At 35.9% G+C, this 26732-nt stretch overlaps 1 protein-coding gene across 1 annotated transcript in view; it reads left to right on the top strand.

The window, feature by feature from the left end:
- Positions 1-13014: 13014 nt before the first annotated feature.
- The window catches only part of LOC117783636 (probable serine/threonine-protein kinase yakA), a 103497-nt gene continuing 89779 nt past the window's right edge, over positions 13015-26732 (top strand). Inside the window, exons 1-2 of the mRNA XM_034621139.1 lie at positions 13015-13266; positions 14984-15097. The gene's annotated coding sequence lies outside the window, so the exon portion shown is untranslated. The remainder of the gene's footprint in view (positions 13267-14983; positions 15098-26732) is intronic.

Here is a 26732-nt window from a genome sequence, read left to right as displayed (position 1 = left end):
CTGCGAAGATGATTCTAATAGCCAAGCTGGGTCTAATGGGTTTTTAATGAAGCCGACAGGGTGGAGAAATTTGTCAGCGACGTGCAAATTGAAATTAAGTAAGCCAACTTAAGCGTATTAATTATGACTGTCAAGCCAACTCTACAACAACTAAGAGAGAAGAAAAATAAGAAAGAGAAGAATGGGAAAGGGAAAGGAGGAATAAGAGGAAAACCTGAAAGTTGGTTTTAACAATTTAGCAATTTAGCAGGTGGCAAACTTCAATGGGCAAACCGAGTGGCTTTTGCATTTGCATTTGACATTTAGTGCAACTTTTGTAAGATGCGCCAAAAAATCATGAAAGCAACTTTCCCGCCTCCCTCCGGCGCCGTCCAGACAATCCCCTTCATGCCAACGAGAAGCGACAAAAACAAAAACAAAAACAAAAAAAAAGAGCGTGGCATTTTGGCTGCTTACTGCATTTGGCCAAAATGTCTATAGTTCAATTGCTGATATTTTGTTTTAGTGCCACACGAAATACACAAAAAACACTCGACACGTGACCTATCCAAAGAAACCGAGTCTCTCCAGCAGGCGATAGTGTCTGGCATTGATATGGACGCGTGACACGCAACGTGACTCACGAGTATACATTTGGTACATTTATACAATGAAAGATATAATCTAAGTTGCATTTGGTTCAGAAATAAGATAACTATTACTTTAAATTATATCAATTTTTAAATTGACAATTATTATAAAAAATGTAAGACTTAAATAAACTGTAATTTCTCTATTAAATTTTCATTCTGTTTGGAATTTAATTTTAAAAATATCGTTCTAAAATTTATAATTTTAAGGGCCGGTTTTTCAAAGTCTCCTTAAATTTAAGCGAAGAAATATTTACAAATTTGACATTAATTTCTATACATTTTACGTCAAATTATATCTGATTTAGTTACTAAACCCCTTAACTAGACATTGAATAACAGACCGTTAGTAATTTTTCTATTGTAAAATTTTTAAAATTAACACAAGACTTTCATTATTTTTTTTTTAACTGTGGGTAGAGGATTCAGTTTTAAAATATGGTGATTCCAGCTGTCACTCACTGATTTCTCTCAGTCTATAGAGGTCTTGAAGATCTCCAAAAGCAACAACTTGAGCTGTATTGACTTTTTAAAAGATTTAAGTGGCTAAGGAGTCTATATACTAACTGTCTGTCATCTCTAACTATGTTTGAGCAACTCACGCGCTCATCTCCAGATCTCTTGCCATGGCTTATGCTGATGGCTAATGAATTGTGCGAGTTGGCAATGTAATAAATCTTCAATAAAACTGAGTCATGCAGTCAAATGTGTGAAATGCATTGAGAATTAGATCGCAAATGAAGGTTGACTTTATTGTTGTTGTTAGCTGTTGGTTAATTTGTTGCAGTTCTTGTATTATTGTAGTTGTTGTTGTTGTTGTCGCCATGCAAATTGGGCTCACGTTTTGCGCATTAAATGCAACAATTGCATATTGGCCACTGTCGATGATTAAGTTCTCAGCACCTGGTGGCATGCATATAGTTAATCAAAGGGGCAAAGGGAGTGTAAGGGGATCGGGTATGTGCTGCCTGCTAATTGGCAGCAAGCTGGTCAAATCGCTGACCCAAACGCAGCTCAATTAGCCAAATAATGGCAGACAATGGCCAATAGACAGGCAGCGAAACCTTTTGATGGCCAGCTTTGATCTTAACAGCAACAAACAACAAAAATAGCAAAAAAAAAAAACAACTACAAAATATTTACCGTAACGCATTACGGCGCACAGATTAAAAGCAAATGGCAGGCCATGCAACAAGAGGCAGAGGCATCAACAGACTAAAGTTGCAGTTGCAGTTGCTATCAGTATCAATAGTAATTTCAAGTTTCACTCGCCACAGCAACTTGACAAGCGGCCAGTTTGGGCGGTAGAGAGTGTGCAGCTGAACTGGGACTTGGACTCGGACTTGGGATTGGGATTGGGACTAGCGCACATGATGGTGTCGTAGGTCAGGCAGTCAGGCTGCAAACGGCAAACGGCAGCGGCAACAAAATGTGTCTACGATTGTGGCAGTTCTCCAACTGCAATTTGTGGCCTAGGACTTGCAGCATGCCGTTGCAGTTGCCCCTCAAAACAACCTCCTATTCCAAGTGCCACAGTCCCAGCAGCAGCAACAATGTAATGACGATTTGTAGCCAATTATTTCAAATATTGTATTGAAATTGTATGGCAGTGTGTGGCTATCTTGATGCTGGCATCTGCAACAAGCTGCAAGTTGCAAGCTACAAGCTATAAGCTGCACGTAGCCAGCTTGAGTGTGTCAAAGTGGCCACTCGAAGTCATCGTCAATTGCTGGCCATGGTCAGCATTTGACATTGCAACCCGCTCTCACAGCACAGCTTCGAACCCACAAGCCAATATCCAATACCCAAACCGCTTGCCATGGCTGCTGTGGATTTGTCATATGCATAAGTTGATTAATCACCTGCTTAAGGTTGTTGTTGTTGTTGTTGTGCTGTTATTGTCCAACGGGTCACGTCAACTTTCGACTTCATCAGCACGCGCCCGTTGACCTTTGCAGTCGGCAGGTGCAACAACTGCCATTCAGTGGTTTATTTTAGCATCAGTTGCATCATTGCCGTTCATTTGTCATCATCAGCATCATCAGCATCATTGTGAAAAGGTTGAGACTTCGCTTAACAGTGCTTAAAGTTTAAGTTGGCAATAGCTCAACTTAATAGATAAAGTTGAAAGTTAACACAGCTGGTAAATATATTAATTGAAAGGTTGGTTGTTGGCAAACAATTTTACATGATATAGTTGTTTATTTCATCCATCTTAAAAGCTCAAGTTGATTGTTTTAAAGCTTCTTGTATATCTTCTTTTTTGTCAGTCGACTATTTTAAATTTCAAGCGTTAGAGTTGATTATTTTTAGCCGCTTTTAAGTTAAACTTGATGGTTTTCAATCAACTTTGAAAGTTCTGTTTAAGTTGTCAGTGTTGTTTTTATTTTAAGTTGTAAAATAAAAATTTTTTTTTAATATTATGAGTACTAAAAGCGAACAATTTGTCTATTTTGATTATTTTAAAGCAGCTTTCAACTGTCGAAATATTTTTTAATTTTTTTATGTTTTACTTAATAAACAAAAATTAATGATTACATAATAGTTCGAGTTATCTAAGCTAGTTCGGCTTTAAATTTTAAGTTTATTGATTTTAAGCCGCTTTGAAAGCTTTGCCCCTTACTTTTTTTATATTTTTAAACATACATTTTCTTTTATTACACAGTTTAATTCAATATAATTACAACAAACAATTAAATAAACATGAAACTTTCTTTGAAATCGCTTTAAAATCACAATCTGATTGTTTTCTAGTAATTTTGAAAGTTTTTAAATAATATTATTTTACTTCAGGGATACTATTTATAGATTTATGTTTTTATTTTCTAGTATTTGTAATGCATAATTAATATTGTTTAATAATTAAAAAATACCATTTTATGCATAAGCCCTTAACTGTTTTTCAAAACGCAGCAACACGACTAACCACAATTACAATAGCGTTCAATAACCGGGCAAGAATGTGTTTGTCAAAAGATATTAATACCTTATTAGAGGGTTTGTCAATGTGGTCGATGACAGCACCAAAGAAAGGCATAGAAGTACGAGTAGTTGAAGAGAGAAGTGTGGAATATTAATGAGTAGCCGTATGAATACTTATGTATATTCATACTCATACTTATAGCTATATTCGTACGAGTTCTGGGTGTGCAGACGACAATTGCATTTCCGCTGAATTCTTGGCTCAACAACAACAACAACCTTGCAACATTGCAACGGATCAACATTTTGGCTGGCGTCAGTAACTGAACTTGAAGCTGAAGTTGAGGAGAGAATTACAGGAAACGCAATCATAAATCCCAATGATGGTCATTGCAATAGAACTATAGAGAGAATAGAGAGAGGGAGAGAGAGAGTGATAGAATTCTTATGCAATATCGTGGCAATTAGCCTGGTCAATGGCCAGCTCAGGTTGTTGTTGTTGTTCGCCTGGCAGCAACCAGGAAATGTTTGGCCAAAACACTTGTCAGATTGCATGTTCAATTCTAATAATATAATTTTTTGTTGCCTTGGCAATATTTGCGTGCTTGGGCATTGTCCCAAGACTTATCGACATGGTTTGTGGCACGGTCTTTCTCTCTCCCTCTCTCTCCTTTTGCTGGTGTCTGTATTACAACATCATTAGAATTTGATTTGCATTTCCTTGGTGCGCGATGCGACGCGTCACAAACATGGCATTAGAGCCCATTTAGCTGTCGTGTGGCAATTATTGATCAACAAGGTGCCACAATCGGCCAGCCAATGGGCCCTGCCACTGCCACAAACTGCCACAAGAGTTGCGGCTGCTGCTGGTGGTCAAGACTGTGCTGCACAGATTTCCTTTTGATACTCGTTACTTAAAAAATAAGTCAAAGGGGTATATTGTGTTCGTTGAAATGTGAAATGACAGGTAGAAGGAGGCATCTCTGACCCTATAAAGTATATATATTCTTGATCAGCATCAACAGCCAAGTCGACATAACCATGTCTGTCTGTCTGTCTGTCCGTTTGTCTGTCTGTTCGTCCTTATGAACAAACGGATCTCAGAGACAGCAAGAGGTAGAGCAACCAAATTTGATACACAGACTCCTCAAGTCGCGAAAAACCACCACAGCCACAGTTTTTAAGAAAATTTAGTTTTTTTAATATATAACAATATATATTACAATTATTCATAATTCTATTTAATCGCAGCAATATCGAACAAGTAGAACAGCAGTAATAGCTAACCAAAGTACTTAAAGCAAATCAAGCTCCCGAAAGTATGCAACAAAATTTTTATTTTTGGACCTTACAAAATTCTTCATACCGAAATTATTATTTTTTTTTTTAAGTATCTTTGTTTATTAAAAGTTTCAATGCTATAATTATGAACATGTTTTCTGCTACCTCTTGGAAGCTTCACAAGTTACTACAGGTATACGTCTTTATTATTATTCAATAGATTTTATTATAATTAAATAGTTATTTCTTTAAGGTACTTTTATATATATTTAAATAAATAACGGGTATACTATAGTCGGAATGTCGCCTATAACCTTTCTTTTTCTTCTAGTAAGTATTATAGAAAAAAGTGCCCAGCATGGAACGCCTTCACTGATAAAAAAAATGTTCTAAAATCAAGATTTTGGTCTCAGAACTAAGATTTTTGGTCTAAAAAATGCGTCGAGAACATAAAATTCTTGAATTAAGAAAACACATCTTGATTTTAAGAACATTTTAAATAAGACCAAGTTCTTATTTTAAGAACAAATGTTCTTAAAATTAAAATCAAAAAATAAAATTAATGAAAATTATTTTTTATATTTATATTTTATTTTTGAATTTTGATTTATTTATATTTTATTCTGTCTTAGTAATTTTATAAATGTTATTTTAATTTGTTACAAGGGGGATTCGAACCGCCGCCTACTGCTTCACAACTGAAGCGGCCTCTCTAACCAGAGCGCTACGGTGCCATCATTTCTTTGATACGAAATAGTATCTATTTATACTTTCCTAACAATTTAAGATTTTTATTCTTATATTAAGAGTTTAAGATTTTTTAGATTAATAATCTTAGTTTTAGTAATTTGGTCTTAAAATAATCTTATTTTAAGAACAAAATATTCAAGATGAATGTTCTTGATTTTAGAACTTGGTCTTTTTTTTCAGTGTTCAGTTGTGATTTTTAAACCGTTGCCAGCGAGCAATTTGATGCTTAATGTTGCCACAACAGGCTGCAACTTTGATTCCTGCCTTTGCAGCTTTGTGGCCGCGTTAGTTGGTCATTACCAACAACAATGTCGCTGTCTATTGTGGACAGGGTTTGTTGACTGACGCGCTGCTGACATTTTGCTGCCACTGTGCGGTGCTGCCTCTGCCCCCTCCCCATGGGTTGCCTGCCCCTTAGCACGCTTTCGCTGGAGCTGCAAGCGTTTAAATATTTATGTCTTATGTACTTAAGTTAATCACATCGAAATGATGAGTCCCAACTGCCAACAACTACCGTTGCCGACATTCAAATCATTTCCCTTCTCAACTCTATGCACAATTTCCAGTTTCTTATTGTTGCTTAGCCTTTTTTTTTTTTTTGCCATTTACTCAAACTATTATTATTGTGCTTCTTTCTCTTTATGTCTTCTTTCAAGTGTCATTTATTGAGTCGTTAAAATTCCTCTGTGCATTTGTTTAAAATATTGTAATTATTTAATGGCACTTAAAGCTGTTGCAGTCGGCCACAAAAAGTCCACAGCAATTTTTGGCTAGTTGAATGTTCATTTAACAAATTACCAAAAATGGCGAACCAAACCGCCAAAAGAACAAATGAAATTGCAGCAACAATAAAAGCAACAGTAATAACAGCCACAACGACAACAATAACAACGGCGACAACAAACCACGATAACAATAACAATGCCAATGTTAAGGACCCATAAATATGGCTTTAAAAGTTGTTGTTATTGCTGTTATTATACACTCACTGAATAAGGGTATAACTGCTGAGTCAGTACTTTAAATTAAAAAAAAAACAAATTGTTGGATATATATAAATATTTAAATATAATATAAATAAATAAATATAAATATGAAAATAAACTTACAATTTTAAAACTGATGCCTCAAAGTATGTTGTGTTCAAAATTATGTTGTTGAATTATTTTTAAACATTTTTAAAATCATCTTTTTGCATATCTAACTCATTTAGTACTGAATATCATTAAAAATAATTTTCTAAGAAGTCTAATTATTTTATTTATTTCCCAGTTTTGTTTTTCTTTTAGCATTTCTTAGCACAATAAATCAAAAATACAATTTATAGAACTCCTTAATTTTAATAAATTTTTTACATACTGATTTTCTATCTCTATATATTTGTAAGGGTATTCAAGCGGCGACTTGTCATAATAATTTATCCAGCCGCTGTGGCAATTGTTGGCGGCATTTTGCTTTTTGCACGGCGTGTGGCAGCGTTGTTGCATTTCATTAATTTACGATTATTGACAAAAATTGTTAAGGCTGGCGACTCAGTTGTTTTGGCCATTTTTGGGCTGGCCATTTGCAGATTAGAAGCCAATTTGGTGTGAAGTGCGCGCCGCAGTCTGGACTCTTGACTGCCACTTTAACGGCAGCTGGCACTGCATCAATCAATGCAGCCGACAATGAGTGGAATGAGTGGAATAAGCAGGGTGAGTAGAGTGAGCAGAGGGAGCAGAGTGAGCAAGTTAAGGCAGGAAGATGGAGGACAAACTGACCTTGCAATAAGGAAGCGGCATTCGTCACTGTCCCAAGCAGCAGCCCGAGCTTAAAAATTTTCGTGTGAATTCCTCTTATTTATGTGGGCAATTAGTCTGGAGCTGGCCTAGGATTGGGATTGGGTTTGGGATTAGGATTGGGACTGGACGCTTGCCAGAACTAATGAGCGTTAGACGGTTGGTTGGCAGAGGAAGTGAGTACAAGTATTTTTTAAAATTTATTTATTTTTAATATGTTGTACTCCTCTGCTGCTGCCTGTTCCCCCTCCGGCTTCCTGGGTTGACGCTGCTCATCGTCAGTATCGTGCGGCCCACTTGAAATTTTACAACTCAATAAATTGGCAACGCTTCTATCTGCGCTTACCAATCAATGAAGACTCCCTTCCTCTTCCTCTTGCTCTTCTTCGGCCTGCCTGCACACACTCCCTCCCCCTATGCTAGTGTGTGCGCAATTATTGTTCTAACGGCATTTGGGCAATTTAGTGCCGCCTTTTTGGGTGGGCAGTGCGATGACCGCAGTCGATGTTGCCCCGGCTGCTGTTGCTGCAACTTGTGGCCGGCATTGTCTGCTTGCCTCTGCCTTCAACTCCAATTTAACTCTGTCTGCGTGCGCTTGAGGCTCTGGCCTGTCCTGGCCCCGAACATGGAGCATGGAGCATGGAGCATGGGCCACAGTGCCACAGACGGAGGCCACACAAAATCATCAACATAAATTTTCTTTTAGTGCGTCGCTGTGTTTGCGTGCCCCTCAGCCAGAAAGTCAGGAGTGTGGCACGCAGGGAGTGGAAATGGAGTGGACTTGAGTGGAGAGTGAAGAGTGAAGAATGGAGAAAATCTCGCGCGTTTTTTGGGTGTTGAAACTCATAAAAGCAAGCGCCGTTTTTGGCCATAAAATTGACAGCTTATGGCTAGGAAATTGAATAACGGCTGTGTTCTATTCCAGCTTATCGGTTGCATGATCATCGATAAACTAGAAATCGTTATGATCGATTAAATGCACTGATTGGCTAATGAGACCAATGGCAAACCGATCAAAGTCTAACAACAAAATGAGGCTAACATGCTTAGGAAATAAGTACGAGTTGGATAAAAATAATAACAATAGATAAAGTATTAAAAATAGTAACTCAGGGTAACAACTTATTTTATTCATAATTTTCGGATTTTTTAAATATAAAAAATAAGTTGTCTGTAAACTAATTTAATAACTATAAAACAATACATGTTAAAAATTGATTTGTTGATAAGTTGTCTGTAAACTAATTTAATAAATATAAAAGAATATATGCTAAAAATTGTTTTTGAAAATAAAAATTATAATTGTTACGATCTCTGGAAATAAGTGACATATATAAGCATTGACAATTTTTTTAAAAATAGTATACAAAGCAAGGAAACTATTTTATATTATCTATAAAATAATTTTACTAATAAATAACAATTCAAGCTTGCCTCAAAATTTAACTGCTTATCCGCTCGCTTTTAAAGAAGTATAATCACATATAATTGTGAATTCATATTTTTGAGAGCTCAAAGAGAATTGCGAAAAAATATGAGTTTCTTTCAAATTATATAATATGCAAGCGATTATTAATAGACATTTGCTATTACTTCTCTCTCTTCACGTTATTTCATTTGGTTTACAATTAACTTTGGCTCATAAACATGTCTAGGAAATAAATTGCTTGCTATTCTATTCGTAAGCTTTTCTATTTAAAAATTCTTAAGTTTATTTTCTTTTTTTAATGGTTGCCCACAAAACTCACAGACATTTTTTTTTTTGGAGCCAGACTTATGAATATATTTGTTTGTTAGATTGTTGGGCTATTTCTATCTTTTTGGCTTTGGCTAATTTGTTGGGTGCTCAACAGCGAACATTTTAATGAATTTTTGTTGAATATTAATATGCAACAACAACAAGAACAACAACTCAGCTGGCAGCAAAAGAGGCGTTAAATGTTCTGCAGTTCTGAAAGTACCGTTTGCTGTGCGTTATGGTTTGTTGACTGCCGGCGACAACTTCCGACGCACCAGCAACAACAACAACAACTTGGAAAAAGGCCAACAGCCAACAACAATAACAAGAACCACAACTGGACGCACCGTTGCGGGTGGCTTGCAGCCGTCGTCACCGCTGTGTTACCACTGTATAGTGACAATGTTGGTAACAGGGAGAGAAAGAAGGGAATTTCGAGTTGAAAGAATTGAAAATTGCTTAGCGCGTTCTTCTTGTGGTTCTGCAGAGCGCAAAGTCTATTTAATTTAGCAGTTAATTAAATTTTCTACACTTTTGGCCAACTCACTTGACAGCAGGCGGCATCTTTCAGTTCTGCCCTTAATAAACTTTAGTTCACAGCGGACTGCCGGGCGGGCCAATAACAATGGAAATGCGAAAAACGACAAAACACCTGCTAATGACCCAAAATTGGCGACTGCAGTGAAAACTCATAAAGCAGCAAAATGAGTCAATAACACCTGAAAAAAATAACTTAATAAAAACAACAACAGAAACAGAAACAAAAAACACCTGCTGTTTGCATAATTTTATTCCCAAAAATTCAATAGTTCCCCACCTGCCACCCTCCTTTTTGTCTTATTATTCGCATTTTCATTAATTGGAATTTCTTTGGTTTAACTCCTGGGGGTTTGGTGTTAACAACAACAACCACAACAACCCTAACAACAACCACAACAACTTTGAACACCGGTAGCCTCGATTATGGGTTTGGCTTCGGTTATTTTTTCTTGTTTGTGTCGCGCCTGAATGCGGCTCGATAAAGCCAGACAATGGACAAATCTATTAATAAAGTTATGAAATTCGCAATTGTGCTTAAAAATAGGGTGTGTTGGGCGTTGGGACAAAGAAAGTGCTCATAACAGTAGCAATTGTAACAAAGCCATAATAATTAAGGTTTTCAATTCAAAATTTGGCACATTTTTGGGTTTATTTTTACAAAATTAATAAAACACGTTAAGGAGTTAGTAGACAAATTATGAGTAATGGACGGCTTATAGTCGAAAAATAATAAATTTTTTAAGTGATCAAAATTTGAATGCAGAATCAATTTACGGGCCAAAACAATAACAAAATGACATTCCGCATCAAAATCGGTTGAGTTTTGACAAAGTTATGAGATATCAAAGTTTTTGAAAAAATGTTAAGGGGTTGGTATGCAAATTATGAGTAATGGACGGCTTATAGTCGAAAAATAATAAATTTTTTAAGTGAACAAAATTTGAATGCAGAATCAATTTGGGGGCCAAAACAATAACAAAATGACATTCCGCATCAAAATCGGTTGAGTTTTGACAAAGTTATGAGATATCAAAGTTTTTGAAAAAATGTTAAGGGGTTGGTATGCAAATTATGAGTAATGGACGGCTTATAGTCGAAAAATAATAAATTTTTTAAGTGATCAAAATTTGAATGCAGAATCAATTTGGGGGCCAAAACATGAACAAAATGACATTCCGCGTGAAAATCGGTTGAGTTTTGACAAAGTTATGAGAGATCAAAGTTTTTGAAAAACTGTTAAGGGGTTAGTATACAAATTATGAGTAATAGAGGGCTTATACTCGAAAATAATGAAATTTTCTAAGTGATCTAAATTTGAATGCAGAATCAATTTGGGGGCCAAAACATGAACAAAATGACATTCCGCATCAAAATCGGTTGAGTTTTGACAAAGTTATGAGAGATCAAAGTTTTGAAAACTGTTAAGTTAGTATACAAATTATGAGTAATAGAGGGCTTATACTGAAAATAATGAAATTTTCTAAGTGATCTAAATTTGAATGCAGAATCAATTTGGGGGCCAAAACATGAACAAAATGACATTCCGCATCAAAATCGGTTGAGTTTTGACAAAGTTATGAGAGATCAAAGTTTTTGAAAAACTGTTAAGGGGTTAGTATACAAATTATGAGTAATAGAGGGCTTATACTCGAAAATAATGAAATTTTCTAAGTGATCTAAATTTGAATGCAGAATCAATTTGGGGGCCAAAACATGAACAAAATGACATTCCGCATCAAAATCGGTTGAGTTTTGACAAAGTTATGAGAGATCAAAGTTTTTGAAAAACTGTTAAGGGTTAGTATACAAATTATGAGTAATAGAGGGCTTATACTCGAAAATAATGAAATTTTCTAAGTGATCTAAATTTGAATGCAGAATCAATTTGGGGGCCAAAACATGAACAAAATGACATTCCGCATCAAAATCGGTTGAGTTTTGACAAAGTTATGAGAGATCAAAGTTTTTGAAAAACTGTTAAGGGTTAGTATACAAATTATGAGTAATAGAGGCTTATACTGAAAATAATGAAATTTTCTAAGTGATCTAAATTTGAATGCAGAATCAATTTGGGGCCAAAACATGAACAAAATGACATTCCGCATCAAAATCGGTTGAGTTTTGACAAAGTTATGAGAGATCAAAGTTTTTGAAAAACTGTTAAGGGGTTAGTATACAAATTATGAGTAATAGAGGGCTTACACTCGAAAATAATGAAATTTTCTAAGTGATCTAAATTTGAATGCAGAATCAATTTGGGGGCAAAAACATGAACAAAATGACATTCCGCATGAAAATCGGTTCAGTTTTGACAAAGTTATGGAAATTTGACAAAGTTGTGGAAGCTTGACTTTTATCCGACTTTTGGCCTAGCAACTTTACAAGTCAAAATTTTTGTCAAAATTTACATGAAACGGTAAGTTTCGTTTATCAACTGAGCTTTACAATTTTTTAAAATATATTTCTAAATAAACGTATGTAGGATTGACAAATTACTCTGTTTGTTTTGTGGTAATTTTAGAAAAAAAAAATCTATAGTAAGATCTTTGATAACTGTTAGTTTCTCGCCCTTTATTAAACATTTCGTTAATTGCTTTAAGTTTTATAATTAACGCATCATTTAAGCTAAAAGCCTTTCAGTTCGTTTGATTGCATTGCATTCCATGTGTTTGTTGAAGTAAAAGTAAAAATTTGACTCAATTTGTGGCCACACTTGAGCTTTAGTTATTTATTTGCTTATTTATGAAATGTGCCATGGCAACCACCCAGTCAACTGGCCACAAGGAACCACCCACTCAACAACCTAATCACCCAACCACCACTCGAATCCCCACTGCACAGACAAAACAGTCAACCAGGCAGTGTTAACAGCTGTTTGGCTGTATAACAGACACTGTATAACAGCTGTAGTTATAACAGCGAGAGAGCAAAAAGTAAACAAGAAGCACAAACCGGCTGTTGTTGTTGCTGTTGCTGCTGCTGCTGCTGTCGCTGCAGTTTTTACTTCCGTTAAAGAGCATGCGAGCAAGTGAGAGAGCGTGCTATGCAAAGAGAGCGCCGTAAAGAGAGCGAGCAGCTTATGACTGATGCTACTACCTTTTCAGCAAATACTACTACTATTAATACTATTTTAACAGCTGCTGCTGCTGTTAGTGCATAAGTATTTTTGGGCAAGCGGAAGCAGCACCAAAGAGAGAACGAAATGACAACGACTTGAAACGACTCGTTCGACTTTGGCTTCGGGCCGACAGCGACGACGATGCGAAAAACCAGTTAACTGCTTTGGCTGTGGCGTTGGCGTAGCAGCGGCAATTGTAGCAAAGGCAGCAGCAATAGCAGCAGCAAATAGCGGCAGCAGCAGCTCCAACTCTTGGCCAAGTTGACGCATGAGTTTCAGTTGAGCTTTGCCAGCCAAAACGACAACAACGACGACGACGCTGCGTTGGGTGCATTCTCGATTTAAGCTCTTCGACTCATTGACGAGTTCGCGTCGCGTTCAACAAACAACCCAACAAGCAAACAAGCAAACAAACAAAACACTAAACAACAAATCAACAAGCAACAATAACAACAAGTTCAAGACAAGCAAACATCCAGAAAATACAAATAAATACAAATACAAAAAACGGTAAATTCTTCTGTTGCACAAAACGTAAACAAATACACAACAAAACTTGCTAATTAATCAGAGAGAAAGAAGAATCAAAAACAAAACAGGCAACAACTGCGGGAGGCCATTTCGCTAAACTCCCCCCTTTGAGCCAACAAGAGAAACCAGTTTGAGGCACAGCAATAATTAAAATAAAACAACAACAACAGCAACAACAACAAAAAGTAGAATATACTTACTTAGATAATTTTAAGTAGCAGCAGCAGCTTTAGTAAATTGCATTAAACTTAAACAAAAGGGCAGCTCGTGCTTGACAAAAACAAAAACTGCAAGTTTGTGTGTGTGTGTGTTTGGTATGTCTGTGTGTGTGTGTGTTTGCTGGTGTGTGTGATGACTGCCTTCTAAACAGCCTTGAAAGCTGCCTCTGCTGCACTGTCAACCGAGCAGCAACAACACGAGCAACAAAGCGTTCCACAAGTCACAACAAAAGCAACAGCAGCAGCAACAAGAGGCACATAACCAAAGAGCCAAAGCAAAAGCAAAAGCAAAAGCCAAAGCCAAAGCTGTTGATGCTAGGAAGACGCGCAGCTGACTTTATGACGTCGCCAGTTTGGCGTGTTAACCTGGCCAAGAGCAGCAGCCACAGCAACAGCAGCAGCAGCAGCTACCTGGCTAGACATGAAACCTGGTGTTGTGTCTATCTGTTGCTGCCAGCCAGCTTGCAACTGCAACACACACACTCACACACACTTAAAAACATGTACGCACACACACTCACTTCAACACACACACACACATTCTGACTTGTGCTTGCATTTCATACAGAGCAACAACAAAAAGTAGTAGTTGAAAAAAAAACAAATGAAAATAAAAGAAAATTCGCTTTTGTTTTGATGAGTTTTTGCCATAAATTCTGCAACAGTTGCCCATACAAATTTTCAGCTAAAAACCCTAAGAAAATAGCTAAAAGGCGCGCAAAATTTCTATATGCAAGTTTAGCTACATATGTATGTGTGAGAGTGTATGTTTGCATGTGTATGTGTGTGTGTGTGTGTGTGGAAAAACCGGTTGCAGTTAAGTTTTTTGCGCTTGGCATTTTTTTTTTTTTTTATATTTCGCGCTGGGCGAAAATAAATAAAAGCGATTAACTTGAGACAGTTTTAGTAGCCAGCCCCCAAATCCACACACAATGCACACACACACACACAGACACACACACACACACATAGAGTGTGGCCGGCAGTGTTTTTTTTTTTCTTTTACATATTTGCAACATAAATCTGCAGGGCATAAACTCCAGTTGAGCTTCTCTTTGTAGCTTGCTACCAGTTACAGTGCCATATATATTCCAAATGATTATTTGCTTAACTATAGTTTAGCTTTTTTCCTCTCTCTCTCTCTCTCTCTCTCTCTTACTTTTATTCCATTGTTTGTCTGTTATTCATTTGCCTGGTTTTTTTTGGCATATCTTTTGTATATTTTGCAGCATGATTTTCACACACAACTGGAGGTCAAAAGAAATGAAAATTTTCAAAAGAATTTCATAATTTACTTTTTCAGTTATTTTGTTGTGTGTGTGTGTGTGTGTGCGTGTGTATGTGTGTGCGTGTGTATCGAAAATAATAATAATAATAATAATTTTTGATGAAATTTATTGTGTATTTGATTTGTGGCTTTGTTTCTAACGTTTCTAACGCCGTTTTCTGCATTATTGATTGTAATTTATGGCCAAAAGGCATTCGCAACGCGCAACATTTGATCAAGCCGGAGGAGCTGCCCTAATATCAAAGTGAAGCCCGAATCTTTGGACCGGTGTCTGATTAAGCAAACGGATTTTCATTAATCACAGGTGAGTTTGCCCAACTAACTAACTAATTTGACCCAAAAGGTGAATCGATCGATGCAGCTTTACATAATGTGCAGCACGGGAGTTGCCTCAAATTTGGGAATGGGAATAGGAATGGGAATAGCAACTAGAACTGCAGGTGGCAATATTAAGAAGGTTGTCTTAAGTCAGCACAGCTTAACTGAGCAATTTCAAAATGTGTTTTCACTGCCTCGATGCCGGTTAATTGCATTTGGGCTAATAGCAAACGTAACTTGCTACAAATGAAAATAAGCTGTATTGCTGTCAATTGGATGCTTGACTCTTTAATAGTTATTTATATTAAATATTTGCTAGATTCGTTTGCAGATAAATTGCAAAGTTCGCAGAATGTACTTGAAGCAAAAATTGTTTGTATTAATTTGCTGACTTCTCATTAATACAATATGCTGATTTTTGCCTAAAGGGTATTTTCAAATTGTAGCACATTTATTTGTTGAGCTGTCTGGAAAATTTGTTGCTTTTTCTCTGCTTTATGCTGGAATTGCGTTTAATCATCGCCTTTAATGTCTCATTTTATGCACACATTAATTACTCAAATTGCTTTCATTACGTGTATTGTTCTGCTCCCTTTGGGAGTACAGTGGTATAAAAAATATTACGCCCATAGGAAAACAAATTAAATGAAATTGAAATGTTTGTATGCTTAAATAATTTCAACTGTCTAATGAGAAAGACTTTCAATTAGGCGTATGCGTAATAATCTAGTTGTTTTATACATTTAAATATCGCTCATACGCCGCATGGTCTAATTGATATTAAAATTCACACACTCTGGCAGAGCAACAAAACGTGCTTTGAATTATTAAAACGCCGTCAAAGTTGTGCGTAAAGCAAATCAATTAAAATCTCAATATTTCTATATCTACATATAACTCCCTCCATTGAGCTATGCTAAACGCTGCGTTTTATCTGCATCGCTTTGTTGGTGTTGGTATTGTTATTGCTTATGTTTATGTTGATGTTGATGCTGATGTTTATGTTTATGTTTTTATGCTCCCTCCGCTCTACACCTTTTGCAATCTGCATAACAATGGCCTGAAAGCTGCTTAAATGCTGCCATTTTCAGAGGCAACAACATTTTAATTAAAAATCTTTTGCTGCGCTGCGTTTTTGGGTTCGTTTTCGCATTCGCCCCGATTTTGCACGTGTGCGACAAGCCCCCCTCATTGCCACGCCCCCACACTCAAATGGGCAACACAGACAGAGAGTCAGACAGACAGACAGACAGACGGACAGACAGACGGACAGACAGACAGCCGACGGCAATAAATGTTAACGAGCATGCAAAATTTGCATAAAATGTGCGCGTCTCATTTTTCAGGTTGGAAATTCAAATTCAAATTCAAAACACCAAAAACGAGTCAATTTTTGCATTTCAAATTTTTTTTCGTTTTTGTTTTGCTACGCAATGAAATTGTTGTCTCTTTCCGTATGTGTATGAATGTGTTGGTGTTGGCAATTAAACGGACATCGAATTAATCATAAAATGTTAAATTTGTATATGTATAAAATTAATTTTGCAACTGTCGATGGGCATTTCTATAATAGATGCGAAAAATGTTTACGAAAAATATGCAAAACGCATTTTTCTGGTTGATTTATGATAATTGGAAATTGTTAAAGTTATTATTACAAATTGCAGCTAAAAACGAAATATTTTTTTACCATAAGAATTTATTGCTTATTTCATTTATTGCCACAGGAAATATTCAATAAATGTTAACTTTATGAAAAAACAAAAGTAAAATTGAAAAACTTTCTGTTTTTCATTTAGATTTTTATTGCATGTTTACTTGAAATGACTTACTGATATTAAATTAATATTGTTAAATAAATTGAAATGACATTTTTGCAGAAAAGCAAGTCAGTTTTTAACTGATTTGTTTGAGCAACTTACATAAAAATTCAGTCTATTTAGAGACCACTTTAATATTTAAATAATAATAATATGACTCATATATTTTCCTTATCCCTTTCTTTTTTCATTATTTTAGCTGTATATTTATTATTTGCATGCAATTCTTTTGTATATCGTGTTTCCTTCTCATTTTCAAATAACTTCCATTTTTATTACGTGAATTCCCCAATGCCACGCCCATCGCCCACCTCGAATTACTTCATTATTTAACTCATTAAAATCCACTTGAGAAATTTGGGATATAATTACATGAAAGCCCATTTAACATTTGGGCCCGAGTCCAAAAGTGTTCCAATTGAATGCCGCATAATTGAATGAGCACTGCACTAATAAAGGCGTGTGTGGGCGTGGCACTGCATTAAATTATTGCACCGTCTCCCCTTCCAAATGTTGTTGTTGGTTTTTTCTACTAATTAATATTGCATTAATTGAAAAACAATTGCATTGCACATAAATCAACAAACATTTGCATTCGATTCGATATCGTTTCCATTTTCAATCGCCATTCCAAAATGTTCATAAATCATCTGAATTATTGTTGGGTTAATTAAAAAAAAGTAAAACGCAGCTGAAATTGCGTATATTACAATTACAAATTGAAGTTTTGTGTGCCGAGTGTTAAATTGAAGTTAATTTTTAATTATGGCCAAAAGAACGCACACGTTAAATTGCCTTTTAAAATTCAATTAACATTTTGTTTCCACTTTTAACCAAGCCATCACTTAATTCTGCCGCGAGGTGAGTGTAAGAAGTTACAAGAAGTTGGAAGTAAAATGTGATTTATTACAAAATTACTTTCCCATAGGTATTTGCTTTAAAGGTGTGTTTGGGTCAATGCAATCTTAAATAAATATAATTTTTCACAATTGTTAATGCTTTTATTGAAGCCAAAACTGCAAACCACCAAAAATTTGCTAAAAGTGCAGTTTGGCAGTTCGAACCATAGAGCAAGACTTTGGTTCGGTTCGCTGGTTTATGTAACCCCTGAACCCAAGTTTTGGGTTCGAACCTTTAATCAATTTAATGCTAAAAAATATTTTTATTCAATATATTTATTTTTGACCTTGTAAACAGTATAAATTTTATATTTAAAAAAAAAAAAAAATAGCATTTGGTTAGTAATCATAAATAATTTGGAGCATTACGTATGACTAATATTTATCCAAAGTCTCAAATAGTTACGTATTTTTAGAAAAGCATACATTTTATGTAAATATATTTTTCTCAAACCGAACCTTTTTTTTTAATTTTATTTAATTTTTATTTTCAGAAATATTCAGATTTATTTTCAGTTTTCAAGCATATTAAAGTTGAAAATTATAGTGAGTTTTCTTTAGGTTAAAAGCTCAGCTAATTCTTCTAATTTAGTTTAGTTGAAGTTAATGCTATTATACTTAAATTATTTAGCTAGTTTTTACTTTAACTCTATTTGAAGAGCTTTTCATAATACAATAATAATCTTTAATAATATCCAATACTAATACTATTGGCAATTGCATGCACAACCCTCGCGTTTAATTCTCATGCGCAGTTTGATTGGGCCAAAATGCGTACGAAGAACTTATGGCTTATTGTCTTGAGTCTTCTTGCGAGTTGGCCCAAACAATTACGCGCATGTGCGTAAGACTCTGTTAACTTGGCTTTGAGCTGGGAGCTTGGTGCTTTGGCTCTCAACAGGAAGCTGCGTCGCTTGGCATTTAAAAACGTATTAATTTTGACGCGCCAGTTTTCATGTTGTTGTTGTTGTTGTTTGTGTGTTGTGTTGTGTTGTGTTGTAGCTGATGATGGTATCTATAGCTTTGGCCCGGACTTACAGCCGAGAGTGATATAAACGCGAATAAGTTACGTCAATTTTTCTGTTGGCTTTTGGGATACATTTTCGAAAAGGTCTACAACCTTGGAGTTGGCCAAGTGGCAGCTATGGCTTTGAGTTTAAGTTTGTGTTTGGTTTGCTTTGCTTTGATTATTACCATTAATTAAGTCGATGCTGTAAACGGATTGCTTTACGTTTGACAAATGATGTGAAAGAAGCCAAGAATCTGTGCACTCTACAAGATTGGCTAAGATGTGTGTAAATATTAGCATAAGTATTACAATAATCCAAGACTATTTAATGCTAATGAGTGTGGGCCCATCATCTGATCATCTGATATGACAACTTACCGCCGGGAGACACAACAGCAGAATGAATAAGATGAAGAGAATAGCACAGAATAGAACAGAATAGAATAGACCAGGCCAATGGAGCCAATGACCCAAACGCAACTGTTAAATAAACGAGCAATTATTAATGCGAACTCAAGTCGATCTGCGTCTTTGTTGGTTTCTTGTCTGACTTATAAAACATTTCATTACACGATACAATTGAGTGAACGCCTTGAACTTCCGCTTAAAGAAGTTCAAATACACACAGACGGATACAAAGCTACAGATACAGATACAGCGGCCAGAGGAATGACAGTCATTATACCCGTTACTTAAAAAATAAGTTAAAGGGTATACTGTATTTGTTGAAATGTATGTGACAGGTAGCAGGAGGCATTTCCAACCCTATAAAGTGTATATATTCTTGATCAGCATCATCAGCCGAGTCGATATAGCCATGTCTGTATGAACAAAAGAATAGAGCAACCAAATTTGCACTTTAAAACCAGCAGAGCAGCAGTTCGTAGGAAAATTAAGTTTTTTTTTGGTATATAACACTATATATTATTAACTCTATTTAATCTCAGCAAGATCGGACAAGTGGCACAGCAGTAATAGCTAACCAAAGTTCCTAAAGCAATGCAAGCTCCTAAAAGTATGCAGGAATTTTTTTTTTTTTGGAACTTACAAATATGCATCTAACCGAAATTTTTAGATATAAAAATTAGATAGCTATAGTATTTCTTTAAAGTACTTTTATATATATATTTAAATAAGAGACGGGTATACTATAGTCGGAATCTCAACTACAGCCTTCTCGACTAGTTTTATGCTGAGTTGTGGCTCTGTGTGTGTAGATGTGTGTGTGCGTGTGTGTGTGACTCAAGTTGAAGGCATGTTTCACACTTCAGAGCCTATCGGCGGACGCAAAAAGCCAAACAAATTGTAAAGTCATAGGCAATGCCAACGACGATGAAGACGAAGCGCAGAAATGGCAACAGCAACCAAGTCCAAGACGAACTTGGTGTTGGTCTGCTCGTCGAGTGGCTGCAGCCAAAGTTAAGCAGTACAAAAAGGCTTTTAATTTTAATTTGCATATGGCAGAACGCGCTCGAGCAGCGCAACGAACCAGCAGATACAAAGTATTAAGTAAGTATCTGCTAGATACATGCATCGCAGCAAGTACTTAGAGAGCGCGGCGGCCCTTGCAATTTCAAGTGCCAACTTGTGGAAAAACAGCACAGCACAGCACAGCAACAGGGCAGCAGCAACAACAACAAAAGAAACAACAACTTTGCTAGCAAGTTGGACTTGGCCATGGCCCATGGCCTGGCAAAAATGCAAGTTAAATTTAATTTATTTCTGCTGCGATTGCTGCGCTTGTCTAACCCCTCCCTCTCTCTTTCACTCTCTCTCTCTCTCTCTCTGAGTGTGTGTGTGTGTGTGTGTGTGTGTGTAAAAAATGGCCAAAGGAGTTGTTCCAAGTCCAAGTCCAAGTCTCACTCTCTTCTTAAGTGGGGTTCAACTCTAATGACCGCGTGTGAAAATGAAAATGGAAATGCCACAAAAGTTGTTGGCGTCGCCGTCGACGTCGACGTCAACGTCTGCGTCGGCGGCGTTGGCGGCCAACGTTGCGCTCTGCTGAGCGCGACTTGCGAGCACAACTTCAACTTCAACTTCAACTTAAGCTGCAGACACGACTTGACTTGGTCAGGGCGCAACGCACTTGCCACATGCAACATGTGAACTTGTGAAAAATCGAAATTCCAATTCGTTGTTGTTGTTGCGTCTGAGAATGATTTACGTTTAAATAACATGTTGCATGTAATGTGTCTTTGTTGCAGCCAGCCATCATATTTGCTTACCCTTTTCCCTTGAGTACTGCATCCCAATAAATTCTCAGCTACTCTCGAAGTACAACTGTGAGTGAGGCTGCCTCCTCGTATTCTATTCAAAACGCTGAGAAATTGAGAAATGGCAAGCCGAATCACGAATTCAGGTCAGCATAGAACGTTGTTAACTTCTGTACAAATTATATTCAATTACAGAGCTGCTTTATCAAGATTTCAGCAGCTCAATTATGTCTCTCGCTCCAAGGAGAAGGGGAATTAGAGGGGTCAAGGGACAATTTCACAATTCTATCAAATTGATAGCAGTCACCTCTGCATGAAAGCTATCTCGAGTTCAGGCATAATTCTCATAATTATATAATAATCAATATATAGTCCAACAATGGCAGAAACAAAGAAACAAAACAAACACCAATTGAGTTGACAACCATAATGAGAAAAAGAAAAGGAAATACTCAATCTAATGATGCTCTTCAATCAAAACAATATAACATTTCTTAAGACTATAATTTAGAAGATATTTTTATTAACAGCTGAAATTTATTTCTCTTAAATGAATTTTGAATATTCAAATATTTTTTAAAAGCACAAAATAAATAAAACTACTTTTAGCTGTTGCCTTAAGATACCTTTGCAGCCTACAACAGATTACAGGGTATAAGAAAAAGATTACTTCAGCACGTTTTAGAGGAGACAACACTTAAAAATGGCTTTAAACTGTGTGGTTTTTGTTCAGCAGCAGTTTTTGTTGTTGTTGCTGCTGCTTTTCGCATGACTTTTCAACAACAACAATTTTACATAATTTTCTTTAGTTAACTGAAAGCATTTTGCCCAATTTGAATGGCATTTGGACTCATCTGTTTTTATGGCTGGCATGTCGAATATGCCAAAGCGAAAACTAAATTCAAACAAAACAAAACAACTCAATTTAATTTCTTTTGCTTATGCAAAGATCGAAGCTGCAACGACAACGGCAGCTGCAAAAAGGAAAATGTTGAAAGAAATCAAAAGAAAAAGGAAAAGGAAAGAAAAAAAATCTATTGAAATTATTTCGTAATATTTGCAATTTGTTAAAACGTGCCCCGGAAAGTTGAATTTGCTATTTGTTTGTTTGCCATTTGCTGCTGACATACTCCTATTGTAAATATTGTAATTGCTTAAAGGCTTTACACTGCACTTTTTACTATTTGTTGTTGTTGTTGTTGTTGGCATTTGTCTTATTTGCTGCTCATCGCAGTTTGATTGCTTCGTCTGCAGCCGATGCGGCGTATGCGCAATTTCAGCAAACAAAAAAGTAAAATTAAATTAAATAAATGCTTATTATTTACACATTGCTGCAAGCAAAAAATGCACAATGTTGACCGGTCAGTCAGTCGTCTGCCCACGGCAACAGACAAGCATATTTTCATACTTTACACTGGCAAAAATCAACAAAAGAAATACCACAACAACGATAGGTAGGTGTAACAACAACAGCATTAACAAATAAAAATATTGTCCGACGACCTGCTGCAAAATGCACAATGCATTTAAAAGCTAAAGTAAATAATTTAATTAGCTGCTGTTGCTGCAGTCACAAAAATTTTAATTCATTTATTCATGTGCAGCCAACACACTTAGAAAAAAAGTGTACTGCAACTTTGTCAATTGGTTCAGCAAATTAAATAAAACTTTTAAGAGTGTTGTCCATCGATTAATCTAAAAGTTTTGACTATGAATATTATTGAAAATGTAAAAAGATTAATTAAATACAAGGAATTTAGCTTGATTTTAAGAAATCAAAAAATATCTTTAATGGTTATATTACCATAAGGGAATATTTAATCAATTTTAATTAAATTATAATAATAATCACCATTTAAAAAATTACATGAATATTTTTATGAGTAACAAAAATATATTTTAACTTATGTAAGAAATCACAAAATATCGTTAATGGGTTTATTACCATAAGGGAATATTTAATCAATTTTAATTATAATAATAATCACAATTCCAGAAATTATATGAATATTGTTATGGGTTACAAAAATATATTTAAATTTTTTTTCAGAAATCACAAAAATGTCGTTAATGGTTATATTACCATAAGGGAATATTTAACCAATTTTAATAAAATTATAATAATAATCACAATTCCAAAATAAATATGAATATTGTTATAGGTTACAGAAATATATTTAAATTTATTTAAGAAATCACAAAAATATTGTTAATGGTAATATTACCGTAAAGGAATATTTAATAAATTTTAATTAAATTATAATAATAATCACAATTCAAAAAATTACATGAATATTTTTAAAGAATATGAAAAATATATATAATTTGATTTAAGAAATCCAAAAAAATATCGTTAAACATAAAATATAAATATATGAATATTGTTATGTTTAATAAAAATACTATTGTTAGTGCAATAGATTGTATTTTGTCGCTTTTTTATATCTTTCTCCCTCACTTTCTCTTGCATTCTCGCTCTCTGCTCACCTGCCAATTACTTAGAGTGCATTTAAACGTCATTGTGATCTTAATTTCCGGGTTATGCTTTTGCTTTTTGCTGCAGTCTCACAAATATTTAATTTTTTTTTTGGCTAAAGCCGGTTTTTTGTCATTTTTGTCTGTGTTTATTGCACCGGACACGGTCTGCAATTTGGGCCACGCGCCTACAGCAACAAGCACACACGTTATATGTTCACGGATTGGGTGCAGAGGGGGGAGGGAGGGGGAAGGGGGTAGCTGAGATGTAGTGTGAAAAATGGCTAACTGCATTGGCAGCAGCAATTCGGCCAAAGTGACAAATATCTCGATACACAATGTGACAGGTACATTCTTTGTTGAGGTTGCGAAATCGTCGCAATCGAAAAACCTACAGATAGACAGACAGACAGACGGACAGACAGACAGACAGACAGACGGACAGACAGACAGACAGACAGACAGACAAAAAGACAGTTAGATAGATGGATGAATGGATAGACTGTTAGATACATATGGAGACAGATAAACTGTCAGAGACAGAGAGAGAGAGAGAGAGAGAGAGAGAGAGAGGGATGCAGACATATTGAGCTCAGAATTTTGGCACATGCCAATGACAACCGCAGCAGAAAAATGCCAAAAGCGAATGCAGTCAAATGCCAAATGATTTGTCAGCAATCGTTGATGGGGTGACAATGACAGGAAGTGGTGAGTGGGTTAAAGGGATGTGTGTGTGTGTCTGTGTGTGTCAGCCAAGGTAGTTGAAGGCAATTGCAGAACAGACTACGAGTATGCTTTGCATATCGATTTGATTGCATTGCATTCAATTAGGTAAATGGCAACACCTTGTGGCATGCGACAGCTGAGATGTCTGAGTAGAGCAGAAATGTGAAGGGGGACTGCGAGAAGGGGAGGGGAGGGGACTTGAAGCAGCTAATCAACGCAGCAGCAGCACATATTCGAAATTCTGCTAATGACAGACTGCTCTGTGGGTAGCACTTCCAGTTCTAATGCTTCAAATCTGGTTAAGCAGCTATTTTTGAAAGCCAAAAAAAAAAAAACCAAAAATACAGAAAACTAAACTGAAAGTTTGACAAATTTTTTCGCCAGCAATTTTATTAACGATTATCCAAAATTGCAAAGCTGCAAAGCAACTTAAACTAGAGTATAGATTGAATAAATTGAAAAAGCATACAATTAAAACATTTAAATTCACTAAATTCGCATGCCAAAGATTTTTTATGACTTTGATAATAATCCAAAATACACGTGTAACTAATATCAAGGCTAAATTAAATAACAGTTCAATAAAAGTAATTGTGCGTTAAATTTAATTTTTTGATTGGAAGTTAGAGAAAGAAATCGAGAGAAGCTGAGATATAAAAGGAAGGGTATAACTATTATATTTGTATGCTGATATTATCTGCAAATTACTTGTAGAAGAAGGTTAGAAAACTGCACATATGGCCAAATAAATAGATACAATCGATTTAAAATTAAGCTGTGAGATACTTTTATAAGAGCGACATTTGAAAAAATGGCTGTATCAATAGGACTTTTTTTTGACATGTATAGAGAGGTGTACTTCAAAAAAACTCTTTAGAGAGATTTTAATTAAACGTGTACTTTGATGTCGCTTTAAATGATACTTTTACTGGAATATATGAAATTGCATGATTGCTTTAATTTTTGCACTTATATGGCATAGAGAGAGATGGATAGAGTAGGTGTGTGAATAAATCTCCTGGACATACCTTTGAATACAAATTTTCCCATCATTACAGTTTTTATCTTTGGCCCATAATTCACTTCGACATTGGCGCTCCATTTCCGCTGAAACGGCCCTGTTTTAAGGCCTGCTCCTTCCCTGTTTGCTCTCTTTCCGCCTCCCTCTCCCCTCTCCCCTTTGGCTGGCAGCTTACCTCGTACACACGCACTGATTGGCTGTGGCAAGATACGAAGCGAAGTATAAACGCTGCTTTTATGTGTTGTATCTTTAATTGATTTTCGTCAGTCGACTGATTGAATTGGACTTAAATGCGACAAGCGACGCCAGCTTGGGCAGACAACAGTCTGATCTCTTACCTTCACCCTCCCCCCCCCCCCACTATCGTAATTTCCTCATCTTTCTCTAGTTTGCTGTACAACAAAATTATCTAATTTCGTCGTCAGATCGTGATTGTTCCACAAATGACATTTGACATGTTATGCGGATTTTTGTATTTTTTGGGGCTCACAATAAACTTAATTGTATGATAGGAAATGCTGGCAATGTGGCTGTTGTTGTGGTTGTTTTTGTTGTGGCTGCCATATGTGCAGCAGACTTTGGCTTATCTGTTGGAAAAAAAAAGTAGACAAAAAGTGATCATAAATTTGGCTGCTAGTTGCAATTGTTTAATTGTTCGCAGTTGCATTTGTTCAAATGCATTTTTATTATATTTTTGTGTGTGTGTTTGTTGTTGTGGCCGATAATCGGTTTAAAAGTGACTCAACTTTTGGCTGCATTTAAATGCTTGTTGTTGCAGCTGAAAATTATTGTCAATTGTTGTTGGCCATGTGGCGCATAAGCCGAATTAATTTTCAGCTGTTTGTTTGGTGTTGCGTTTTTTTGTTTTTTGGAGTTTTAATTGTGCAATTGTCTCGCTTTAGCATTTATTTTTGTTTTGGCCCGAAGTTCAAGTTGGCTTTTAACAACACGTTGGCTTATGCAAGCAGTCAACACTTGGCTAGCGCGACCTTAGCTCCATAATATTGTGGGCCAACCTATGACATCTGGCTAGACAAAAGATCAAAGATTTTTCGATCATTTTTCGATCATTTTTAGTTGCAGTTATTTTGTGTTACGGCTGATTTCGATTTGCCATTATGTATTTATGATAGAGAGCTGCCCCAATGCCTCAGGGCTGCCAGCTGATGTCAGTCGACAGTCAGTCAGTCAGTCAGTGTGTCAGTCTGTGTGTCAGTCAGTTTGTCCAGCAATCGTGATCGATGCGGCCACCAAAAGTACAAAAATACAAACAAAACGCCGCTCAAAGTTTCGGCGGTTTATTGTTAAAGTTTTGGCCTCTTCTCTTTTGGAATGCGATCATGTCTTGGCTTATTGGCCGAGGGCTAGAAATTGGCCAAAATCAAGCAAACTGATTTGCACAACTGTCAACGACAACAGTTGCAGCTGCATTATTGTTTTTTTTTTTGCCTTATATCT

This window comes from Drosophila innubila (genome assembly GCF_004354385.1).
Source record: "Drosophila innubila isolate TH190305 chromosome 2R unlocalized genomic scaffold, UK_Dinn_1.0 1_C_2R, whole genome shotgun sequence".
NCBI lineage: Eukaryota > Metazoa > Arthropoda > Insecta > Diptera > Drosophilidae > Drosophila > Drosophila innubila.
Note: the sequence above shows the minus strand (reverse complement) of the source record. Positions and strands in the feature narration are given on the sequence as shown.